Source organism: Dipteris shenzhenensis, chromosome 15, assembly GCF_047967505.1.
Source record: "Dipteris shenzhenensis isolate YYH24624 ecotype China chromosome 15, Dip_SZ_1.0, whole genome shotgun sequence".
NCBI lineage: Eukaryota > Viridiplantae > Streptophyta > Polypodiopsida > Gleicheniales > Dipteridaceae > Dipteris > Dipteris shenzhenensis.
The window spans coordinates 48,980,260-48,991,836 of NC_141610.1; positions in this window are offsets into that span (position 1 = coordinate 48,980,260).

The following is an 11,577-nucleotide window of genomic DNA, read 5'->3' on the forward strand; positions in this document are numbered from 1 at the left end:
CAATATCTGCAACTACACTGGTCCCATGTGCAAACATTGCTGCACTCAATTTAGGCATGTCCGCATCCAACGTAAACATCCTGCCTTTCTTCTTTCCTTTTGCTATCAAGTGACCATTATTTTTCATATCCTCAACAAAGCATCCATGAGGATTAAATCTGACCTGCAAGCCCTGCTCAACCATTTGACCAACAGAAACTAGGTTCTTGGTGGTGTTCGGGACATGAAATACATCAGACAGGTATTTCTTTTTCCCATCCTGCATAGACAAAGGAATTTTACCAATCTGCACAATAAGATGTGTAGTATCATCACCAGTCTCCACAAATCCTGGTTTTTCCATTTTCCTTGCATCTTGCATCCACTTTGCATGACCTGTCATGTGGTTTGACGCACCTGAGTCAACATACCACACATCATTTCATTCTTCTGCACTTGTCACAGAATTGGTCATGTGCTGCACCATAAATAGATGCTCATTTCTGTCATCACTCTGTCTATTAGAAGATGCATAATTGCCTTGCTGCAATTTTCCATTCATAATGTCATTCTACTTTTTGTAGCAGTCCTTAGCCATATGACCCATTTACCACAATAGTAGCATTTAACATTGTTGTTTGCATTTTGGCCTCTCTGCCATCCACCACGGCCTCTTTGGCTCCCCTTGCCTCTAGAGTTACCATGTCCTCCTCCATAGGACTGGTTTTCTTGAGTTTGCTTCATATTCTGATTTCTACCACGGCCTGCAGATCGGCCTCTTCTACCTCTGCCTCTACCTCTTCTAGCATTTGAGTAGAAGACAGTTTATTTTGAAGTTCCTCCTGAAGAAGATGCACCCCCATTTCTCTGCTCTTCAGAAATTAGAAGAGCAAACAACTCTTCAAAATTAGGAAATTTTTCACAGACGGCAATGGATGTCCGGAACTGTGCATAATCCTTTCCTAGACCATTCAAGGTCACAAAAACTAGATCATCATCTTCCACTGGTGACCCAATGGAAGCAAGTGCATCTGCAATTTTCTTCACCTTCATGTGGTAGTCATTGATGCTCAAATTTTCTCTCTGCACATTATGCAACTCCTGTTTGAGCTGCATTTTCCTGGCTTGCGTATTTGTGCTGTACATTTTTGCCAAAGTATCCCATTCCTCCTTTGGTGTACTTGCATCCTGAAAATGCACAATCATAGAGTCCGAAATACTGATAGACAGCCAGTACATAACTTTTTTGGCTCTCTCATGCCATCCTTTAAGTGCTTGCATTTCCTGTTGATTGGGAACATTAGGAAGAACTGGTTCTTCTTCATTTCCTGTAATGAACTCCCAATAACCTTTTCCCATAAGAAAATTTGTCATTCTAAACTTCCATGCCTGGAAGTTATTCTTGTCAAGCTTTTCAGTGATAATCTGTGAAAGAGAATCACACGCCATTATAGAACACTGCAAAATATTTTGTCACAGCAAAAAAACACAGCTTTTGCCTCACACAGGTAGATCTACAAAACTGACGAAAGTGGTATTTGACCACACAGTCACTTCCTAGTGACGATTTTGCATCAACAGGCAACAAGCATGATTCTGCAACTCCCAATATCTCTGCACATAGGCATATGATGCAATTTCTATGGCAACTTTTCACCGACCAATAGAGCAGTGGTCGCACAGCAAAAATAGGGCCTTTTTTTGAGTGCCTGCGAAGAACTTCCGCCTTCAAAATGGGCCCCGAAATGGCCTTGAATCAGAAAAATAAAGTCACCCTGGGCTTTGCCCGTCTCCGTAGCATATACTGACCTCTCGCCACAGCACGAAGGGTGTCTCAATCTGAGACAGTGCACTCTTGCACTTCTAGCTGTGCTACCTGCAAAGATTTGCTCCCAAACTCGAAATAGGAAAGCAACATTGGTCCTCTTACCAAGACACCACGAACTTGGTTTGCTTTCTTGAGCTCCTTACCACGAACAAGGCTCTGATACCATGTGAAGATAGTGGGAATGAGGGAAGGAGTCTCACTTGTGGCTTTCTCACATACACAATGGGGGAATACACACACAAGTGGAGGCTGAAAACAGTTTCCTCTTCTTAGTTGTGAAAGCCAAAAGAACTCAAGTACAAAGAAAATAGAAGAACCCAATATGTGGGTCTTAAACCAAACTCAACTACCTAAGGTGGCATACTAACTAAGCCACGAACTAGAGTAGATAAGGATAGTTGTCATCCAGCTATATCGCGAGTGGAGCTCGATATCTCAACATCATACTGATCATGGATGAACAATGGACCCACTTTTTATGTGATTGTCTTGAACTAGCGTGGTTGAATAGACATTAGTTATTGGCCAACCCGATGGTTGAAATTATTGTGTTTCTTAGTACTTAAATTCGTTAAATTTAATTTCCTGCTATTCGGGTCACATACCACTGTTAAATTGTGGAATTCAAAAATGAAAAGTAATATATTGTTATTTTCTAATGGCAAAATTTACAAATTAAAAGCAATATACTTGTTATTTTCTAATATGTGAAGTTGAGACCGTCAGCCTAAACCATCCCGGTGGTTGAAATTGTGACTGTCCTAAATGTGTCCTAAACTAGCCCAATGGTTGATTGTCCTAAACCAGCTGGGTGATTGAAATTGTGACTGTCCTAAACCAGCGCGGTGGTTGAAAATTGTTTTGCTTCATTATATACTTTAATTAGACTATGTTTTGTATTCTTTTAGTAGTAGCAAAAAGGGGGCTCATTGTTCCTGTTGTTCTCGCATGTTGGGTTAGCAGACGGAGTTGTACAAGTTTGTAGATCAGAATGTAAACATTTTAATTAGACAGAGGAGCTTTGAGCATTGTAAGCCCTGGTACATCAAGAAACTCAAAGACAAGAATGTTTGTTGTTGCAAAACACACATAGACTTTGACCTAGCCCGGCAAGCTATGAATGTTTTGAGATCAAGTCGTATTGGAGCATTACTCCATGGGGATCGATGCCCATGCCTCCCCAATGAATGTGCAGTCTGTAGGCCACCTGGATCCTCATCATGTGTTGCAAGGGAAGGTAGGTTTTGTAGCCTGAGGACTCTGTGAGAGCTAGTGGTTTGTCCAAAGGGAGGTGCCACTAGACCATGAGTGGCACAAGATTGAATGCATTCATAGCACATGCAAGCATTGTAGTTTGAAGCTGAAGAAGAAGACATTCAATTTTTGTCCAAATGAAATGAGGGAAGACAACCATGTTTCTCTAAAATGGAGGAGATTTGAAAATGTCTATGTTGAAGGATCCGATGAAAAGAGATGGCTACTGTCATATAAGAGCACCCAGTCAAGGGAGCTTGTAGGTCATGTGGTTCAATCCATCCCAAAATATGTGCTTCACAATTTCACAACCAGCTGGCAAGATAAGTAGTTCAAGACGTGCCTTGCCAATTTTCCCCATCACACTATTGTATCTGTCATAGATTTTGCAAAAAAATATTCTTTTCAAGAACAATATGAGATACAAAGTGCTCACTAGTACAACAAGCACATAATTTTGTGCATATTGCATACAATCATTTGCTTGATTCTTCCATGCCTCATGCCAATCTGGTTGCTGACTCACAAGAGTCCAAGTTAGTGCAACAAACTTACCATTTCTAGATTTCAGATGATAGGGAACATTACATCCTATTTGTGCAGCATGCTTTTCTACTGCATGGGATATGGCTGAAAAAGGAAAATCCCCATGTAGAGAATATAAAACAACATTGAGTGTGGTATTAGCTAGAAAAGAAATCAAGACCAGAGGCTAGAGGCTAAGCATGGCGACGCTCGAGGGCCATAAGAGGAGATCGTGAGGGCAAAACGTTATCATGGGAGGGGAAAAGGAATTAGAAGGGGAGGGAATGAAGAGGGAGACTATGACACAAGGGGAAAGGGAGAGGGGGAAGAGAAGCATGTACATGATAGGAGGAGGAATGTAAAGGTGGAGACATCAAGGGAAGAGAACCATACTTTATTCGAAAGAAAGGATGAGAGGGAAATATCAAAGTACTAGCTAGGTCCCTTTACAAGAATGAGGGTGTCTCATCAAGGAATAGCCCCCTCCTTTTATAGCCAAAAGAGGGGGTCTCTCCCAATTAATGCATCCTACCACATGCATGGTGTGTGTGGAAAAGTCTCCCATGTGGGCTAGGCGGTTACGCACTCTCAATTGTGTTCGACAACACTTTGCCTCAATTTTCCACATAAATCAAGCCCCATATCTCAAGTCAATGATACTCCCTTAGTCTCTTCCCAATTTTATAATATGTTCAAACCTCTAGGAGGACAAGTGGAGGGTTGGCACAAGGAATCTTGCCGCCTCATCCTACTTTTCCCATTATTTAACTTGCTCTCTTGGACCTTCTATACGTCCCCCACATGGGCCTATCCTATATGGAGGGAATAACCCAATATAATATCCATCTCCACCTATTTTATATTACTTCTCCAATGGACTTTGAGCCATAACTCACTAAATGCAGCCTAGGTGGAGGGGTGGCACATGGAGGAGCCATGCCACCTTACACTTTATAATATTACTACCATGGATTATGTACAACACACCTTATGGGTCCTCTTACGTGGAAGGGTGGCACATGGTCATGCCCTGCCACCTCAACCCTGGGCCCTATGCACACCATATTTTATTATACTATTGCCACATATACAAACACACACACATATTAATGCCTTTTTCCTCAGACAATTTTATCCATAATAGTTTCCCCCCCCCAGGCAAGGAATGCACAGCATTTCCATGCCTGGGTCCATCACGCACAAAGAAAGGCTTGAGGTAATGCTTATTGATCACCTTCTTGCCATATGGTTCATGCAAATCCTGAACTTGTACAGACCCATTGCTACGTTCCTTGATGACTTTGTATGGACCAGCCCACAGTGGTAGAAACTTCTTATCCATTTGGTGGTCTCTATCTCTAGTGGTAAAATGGCCTCAGTACCATACACCAACTCAAAAGGAGTGTGACCTGTAGATGTTTTATGAGTGATGTTGTAAGCCCACACAGCTTCAGTGACCTTTTGATCCCATTGGCTCCTGTTCCCTGTGGCCATTTTTCCCATGGTTTTACAAAGGAGGCCATTGGTCCACTCTGTTTCACCCATGGATGCTGGATAATAGATACTAGAAGTGCGATGATCAATACCCATGCGATCCATGAGTAACTCCACTGCTTCATTTATGGACTCCCATGGTCAGAGACAATCTCCATGGGTGTCCCAAACCTTGTGCATATACGTTCAAATATGAAATTTGAAACTACCTTACCATTTGCAATGGGGAGGGCGATAGCTTCAGCCCACTTAGTGACATATTGAGTGGCTACCAAAAGATACTTCTTTTTGCGGGCAGTCATGGGCAAGGGCCTAACAAAATCTATTTCCCACTTCTGAAACGGATGGATGGACATCACTGGGTGATGTTGCCCAGGACGCAAATCCTTCCTACCAAAGAATTGGCATGGTTCACAGGTTTTGCAATACAAAGTGACATCCTTGAACAAGGTCGGTCAATAGTATCCAGCATGTAAAATCTTCTTAGCTATATAGTCACTGGCATAGTGGCCTCCACAAAATCCATCACGATAATGCTTCAATACCTAAGGCACTTCATCTGCATCAATGGCCCGTCTTAGTACCCCATCCATGCCTTGACGGTACAACACCCCATCAAGGAGGGTGTAGCACCTACTATCTCTGCGGATCTTCTTTCTCTCATAGCTAGTACTTTCTGGAGGAAAGGAGAAAGCAGTCAGAAACCTGTAGATACCACCATACCATGGATCCCCAACTTCTATGGCCGCTAGAAGGGTTACATCAAGGCACTCCTCTAAATCAATCAAAGCATTCTTCAAGTTGGAACAACCCCCTTTTACAATTTTGAAAGAAAAATCATATTCTTGTAGAACTGCTAGCCATTTGGCCAACCGGCCCATGGGATTTAGTGATTAAAGGACCTGCTTTGCAAGACCAGTGCTACTGAGTATAATGAAGGACTTTCCAGCCACATAATGCTTAAATTTCTCAATGCAAAACACCAAAGACAAGGCATGCTTGTCAGCCGCATCGCTCAGTGTCTAGAAATTGTCGAGAAGCAAATTGAACGGGATACATGAACCGATCATCCCCTTGCTGGAGAAGAATACCTGCCAGAGTGTGCTCACCAAACCCAGGATTGATATAGAAAGTCTTTGACCAATCTGGATTGCATAGAATGGGTTCTGAAGCCAGAGTATTCTTGATTTGTGCAAACCCATGATCACAATCCTCATCCCAAGAGAAATCAACCCCATCTTTTAATAGCATAGTCATGGGTTGTGTCAAAGCAGCATATTGATCAATGAAGCGGCGATGATTTACAAATGAGCATACCTGACGTTTGGTTATTAGCAGGGAGAGCTTGAGGATAGCTTCTACCTTCTCGAGGTCAGCCTTGATGCCCTCGGATGAGACAATATGTCCCAATAACCTCCCTTGAGTGGCTCCAATGGTGCATTTCTCAGGGTTGAGACTGCCGTTTGCATCATTGACCCTTTGGAAGGCCAATCTAACCTTCATGACATGCTCCTTACATGACGAGAATATACAGAAATTATCTAAAAACACCTCCAAGAAATCCCCCAAATAAGGAGCAAACACCATCTATATAAATCTTTAAAAGGTAGCAGGAGCATTGGTGAGGCCAAATGGAATTACTTTGAATGCAAATGTCCCCCAGGGTGTGGCAAATGTGGTTTTAAGCACATCTTCTTCGGCAATTCTGATTTGATAAAACCCAGAGTAACCATCACAGAAAGTATACATCTCATGACCACTTACCTTCTCAAGAATGAGGTCTTGAAAGGGCAAAGGATGATGATCCCTCTTAGCGGCTGCATCGAGTTTCTTATAGTCGATGCAGACCCACCACTTGTTTTTCTTTGGGGTGACTACCACTGGTGAAACCCATTCAGTATTGTAAACCAGAACAATACACCCAGCCTCTAGAAGCTTTTGCAACTTTGAGCGCAAAGCATCCGTCTGCAGGGGCCCTAATCTCCGATACTATTAAGCCACAGGCTTCGCATCAGGCTTCAGCTCTCTTTTGTGCTCTATGGTAGTCACATGGCAAAGGTGGTGGTGGCTAGTTGTAAAGAGGTCAGGGAAATCTTTGAACATTTCTAGGTACTCGTCTTTCTCACTTGGGGTGAGGTCTGGGGATAGCATAGACTCAAGCTGTTGAGGACTAGCTGTTACCTTTTCTACAGATGGCGGGGTCGGAGACACCCCCATCATGTAAACTTCCTCCTCCATTGATTCAGACACCGAGGATGAGAGAGTATCATTGTCTTGCTCCTCTTCTTCTTTTGATTCTGTGGCACCGGGTTGCACCGGGATCTTCTCCTTAGAAGCACCGAAAGACATGTGTCCTGTCTTCCAATAGCTGACTGCATCACTCTTTCTCAACCATGGTCTCCCGAGTATGGCTGGGTAACTCCTGCCTATATCTTCAATGTCCACTACATAGAAATTGACAGTGGTGGTCAACCCATTGACAGTGATGGGTAAATCCTCAATGACTCCCAGGGTGGCGAGTCGTCGACCATCTGCTACCTTGATTCGAGTGGAGGAACGCCTTGTACATTTCAAATTCAATTTCTTCATGATTCGGGGCAACATGATATTACATGCAGCTCCCCCATCAACACACATTTTTGACACGGCAATTATCTATGATGACATCCACTGTGTGTGGGTGCCGATCAATTTCTTCAGAGATAGAAGATACCTTTCCCTTTTTCTTGTTCCTCCTTGTTGAGAGCCCTTGCTATAGCTCATGTCTCACCTTAGGGCTTAATGCTATTAGTTGATGATGCTCAAAGAATGATGAGCAAGGTCCTGAATGACCGAATAGTCTTCTTGCCCCGAGCCGATGGGAAAATCCGAGGGCGACCACTTACTCCTATGGGATCTTTTAGTGTTCTCTGTTGGTGGGTCTACCATTTCAGCATCTGAGGGCTCTGAGAAGGACACCTTCTTCCTAGGGTGGCCCGGTCCATGGTTTGGAGAGGGGTCTGAGGTGGTAACAACTTCTTTTCCCGAGCTCAAGAATCTCTACATCAGAATTCTTAGTGCCAAACTCACTTAGAAGATTCACCCTTGGAATATTGGGGCATTCTGTGCGATAATGACCCTTTTGGTGGCACTCATAGCATACAACATTAGCACGGTCTCTTGGAGGGCGGTTGGCTTGATTTTTGATGCCCGCCATCTCAAGCCAAAGATCATTCAGGGCCTTGGCTAGGTCATTGACTCCAGGTTTTGTTGCAGGGAGTATACACCTTGTTGAGGGTAAACATCTAAGGGAGGACCATACATTTGAGGTGGAGGCAGTGGATACATCCATGATGAGGGGTGGGAATATGCCCCTGAGTCAGACCCCCTAGGTTGTTGTTGCAGAAATTGAGGGGGTTGTGGAGGGACAATCATCTTCTTTGAAGCACGGTCAGACTGAATTTTATCAAACTTTTGAGCAATCTCATGTGCTAGCACCATAGTTTCTGGATTCTCCCATTTAAGCTTGAGGCAGAATTCATCACTTGCTCCTGCTACAAGGTAGCCTAGCACATGCTGAGTCATTCCAGCTCGAAATCCGGCATTGTCCTCCTGTGTGGCAATTAAACGATCCAGGAGCATGGCTGCTTGATCCACATATCGACGTGCCGTCTCACCTTCTGACTGCTTCAAGTTTGCCACCTGCAGGTACACATTCTCCGGCTCCTCTTCTTTGCCAAAATACTCAATCATCACTGCTGTCAACCTTGGCCAGCTTTGGCGAACATCTTCGGCCTGCTTCTCATACCACACTTGAGCCAAACCCTCTAGAAATGTGGGAAGAACCAACAACCATCTGTCTTCATTAAGAAAGTTGAGAGAAACACAACGGCACTTGAAGGCCACAAGATACTCATTTGGATTTTCTTCCACTCATCCACAAAACATGGGAATGTCAACCATGCTTGGAAGATGGAAAAGAGAGTGGCAAGACGAGGCTTATCTATGGACAAACAATAGAAAGAGGAAGCTTGAACTAAAAATCGGGTGAAGATACATCCACAAAGCACACATAGGCAGGGTAGGGTGTGACTGGTGTATTGTGAAATACTAGACGGGAAGAATCTTCAGCATAGAATAGCACATAGACAATCTTAAAAGGACCAACCCTCATGATATCACATCCATCTTTACAAGCGAGGGTTAGAGATGTGGCACTGCATGAGGTTGTTCATCAAGGCAAACAAGAATGCCATGACAAATGTCAACAGTTGGAGAGCTTGCACATCACCTTTAGCTTCTTCCAGTTCTTGTAGTCGCCGTGCTATTTCTTCAAGGGGTGTGTGGTCTGGCATCCTTCTTTTAAGCAGTGTCCTTGAGGACCTTCCTGATGATCTTCTGAAGTCGGTGAACTCGTATCAAGTATGCACAACACTTAGTTTCATGATGACCACAACCTTTGCATTCCTTATAAATGATCACCCTCCTTGGTGGCTTGTGGCTTTGTTGGGGTGGTGCTTCCACTCATGTCATGCGTGATTGAAGTACAAGCTTCACGTGCCAAGAAATCAGCAACTAGATTTTGAGCTCGAGGGATATGCTGAATTTTTACCTCTTCAAATTGTTTGCAAAGTTCCAATGCTTGTTGGTGTTGTGGAACCAAGCCTTTGCTCCGCACCTTCCACCTTCCACTAACTTATTCACACACTAGTTGAGAATCTCCTTGCAGTTCAAGTTGCTTGGCATGATGCTCTTGTGCCTTTTGTAGCCCAAAAATGAGCGTCGAGTACTCAGCTTGATTGCAAGTACTTGTAGGTGCAGACTTGCTGTAACAATACTTCTCACCACCCGGTGAAGTAAGCTTCACACCCACGCCAGCGGCCTTGGTCGAAGGTTTGTAAGCTCCATCAAATTGAAGGATCCAAGATGTCATCACACCAAGACTAAAATTCGGACATCCCAAGTTTCTTGGTAGTCCAAGATAGGTAGGAGGAGAGGGTGGGGAGAGTTCAACACTTGAGCCAAACATTTAGCACCAAATAAACTTGCAATCCTTTGTTGATAGTTTATATTTAGACCAAAAAGAATTACAACTTGAAGCTCGAAATGAGGCACAAAAGGTTGATTAGGTACAAATGGATTCCTTGGTTGAAACATTACCAACCATAGCCGAGGCCTAGAAACCTTTGTAGTGAGATTGAGAATAAACCATTCAGGACGAGCTTATCCATAGGAATTAACAAGCAGATGCACCAAATCTCCCCCCAAGCTTGGGGAGCATCCCACCCTTCGATGAAGGACACCGTTTTAATTACCTCTGAAGTAGCAAGTAGTTCGATCACCGCACAATAAGTAGAAGTAAAATCAAAGTTCTCCCAGTGTATCAGTAATTCTTCACTAGGAATCATCCATGGTGTATCATTCCACCCATCATCTCCTTGAACAATGCACTGGACAATCAGCCGTTGAAGGTAGACATAAAGATCAAGGAAGAGATCTCATGCATTGGTAGCTGTAAGGCACGGAGGACCAGGCACCAAATCCTTAAATGCATCGAGAAGTGACATAAATATCCACCCTCCTCGTGTGGTGTGCGTCCATGAAGTGAACTTGGAGAAGTTTTGAATTGGTGATCTAGTAGGAGATATGAATAGAGCACATGAAATGAAGTACTTTTGCTTTTTACAGCAAGAGCAAACTCCCCACGGTTAGAGAGTTACAGTTCCCGATATTTCAATATATAAACAAAAATCATTACATTTTCATCACTTCCAACTTGTTGGCCCAATGATAAGTCTCCCTTTTGTGAAGGGGGAGGTCTTGGGTTCAAATCCTACTCTTTAATAAAAAGAAAGGAGAGGAGAGGAGAAGGACAAGAGAAAGAGAAGAGAGAGGGGGGTGCGAGATCTGCTGTTATAGTTTTGCAGAAACTCAGAAGAACTGTCCGGGACCAGAAGATGTAGCAGCCTAGAAAACTGTCGTGCAGGTGAACATAGTAGACATGCAAAGCGAGAAAACTATCCGTGACTAGAAGATGTAGCAGCCCAGAAAACTGTCACGTGGGTGAACACAGTAGACGCGCGTAGACGCGCGAAGCAAGAAAACTGTCCACGACCAGAAGATGCAGGAGCCTAGAAAACTGTCGCGTGGGTGAACACAGTAGACGCGCAAATCGAATGCACGCGCAATAGCTTAGAAGGAGCACAAATGGTACAGTTTTGCAGATGTGATCGGTACGAGCAGAAGATTTGCCACTAGCCATGGAGATTTCAATCCCAGCAGCCACAACAATTCTATTAGCCGGAAAAGAAATCAAGACCAGAGGCTAGAGGCTAAGCATGGCGACACTCGAGGGCCATAGAGGAGAGGAGATCGTGAGGGCGAAAGGTTATCATGGGAGGGGAAAAGGAATTAGAAGGGGAGGGAATGAAGAGGGAGACTATGACACAAGGGGAAAGGGAGAGGGGGAAGAGAAGCATGTACATGATAGGAGGAGGAATGTAAAGGTAGAGACATCA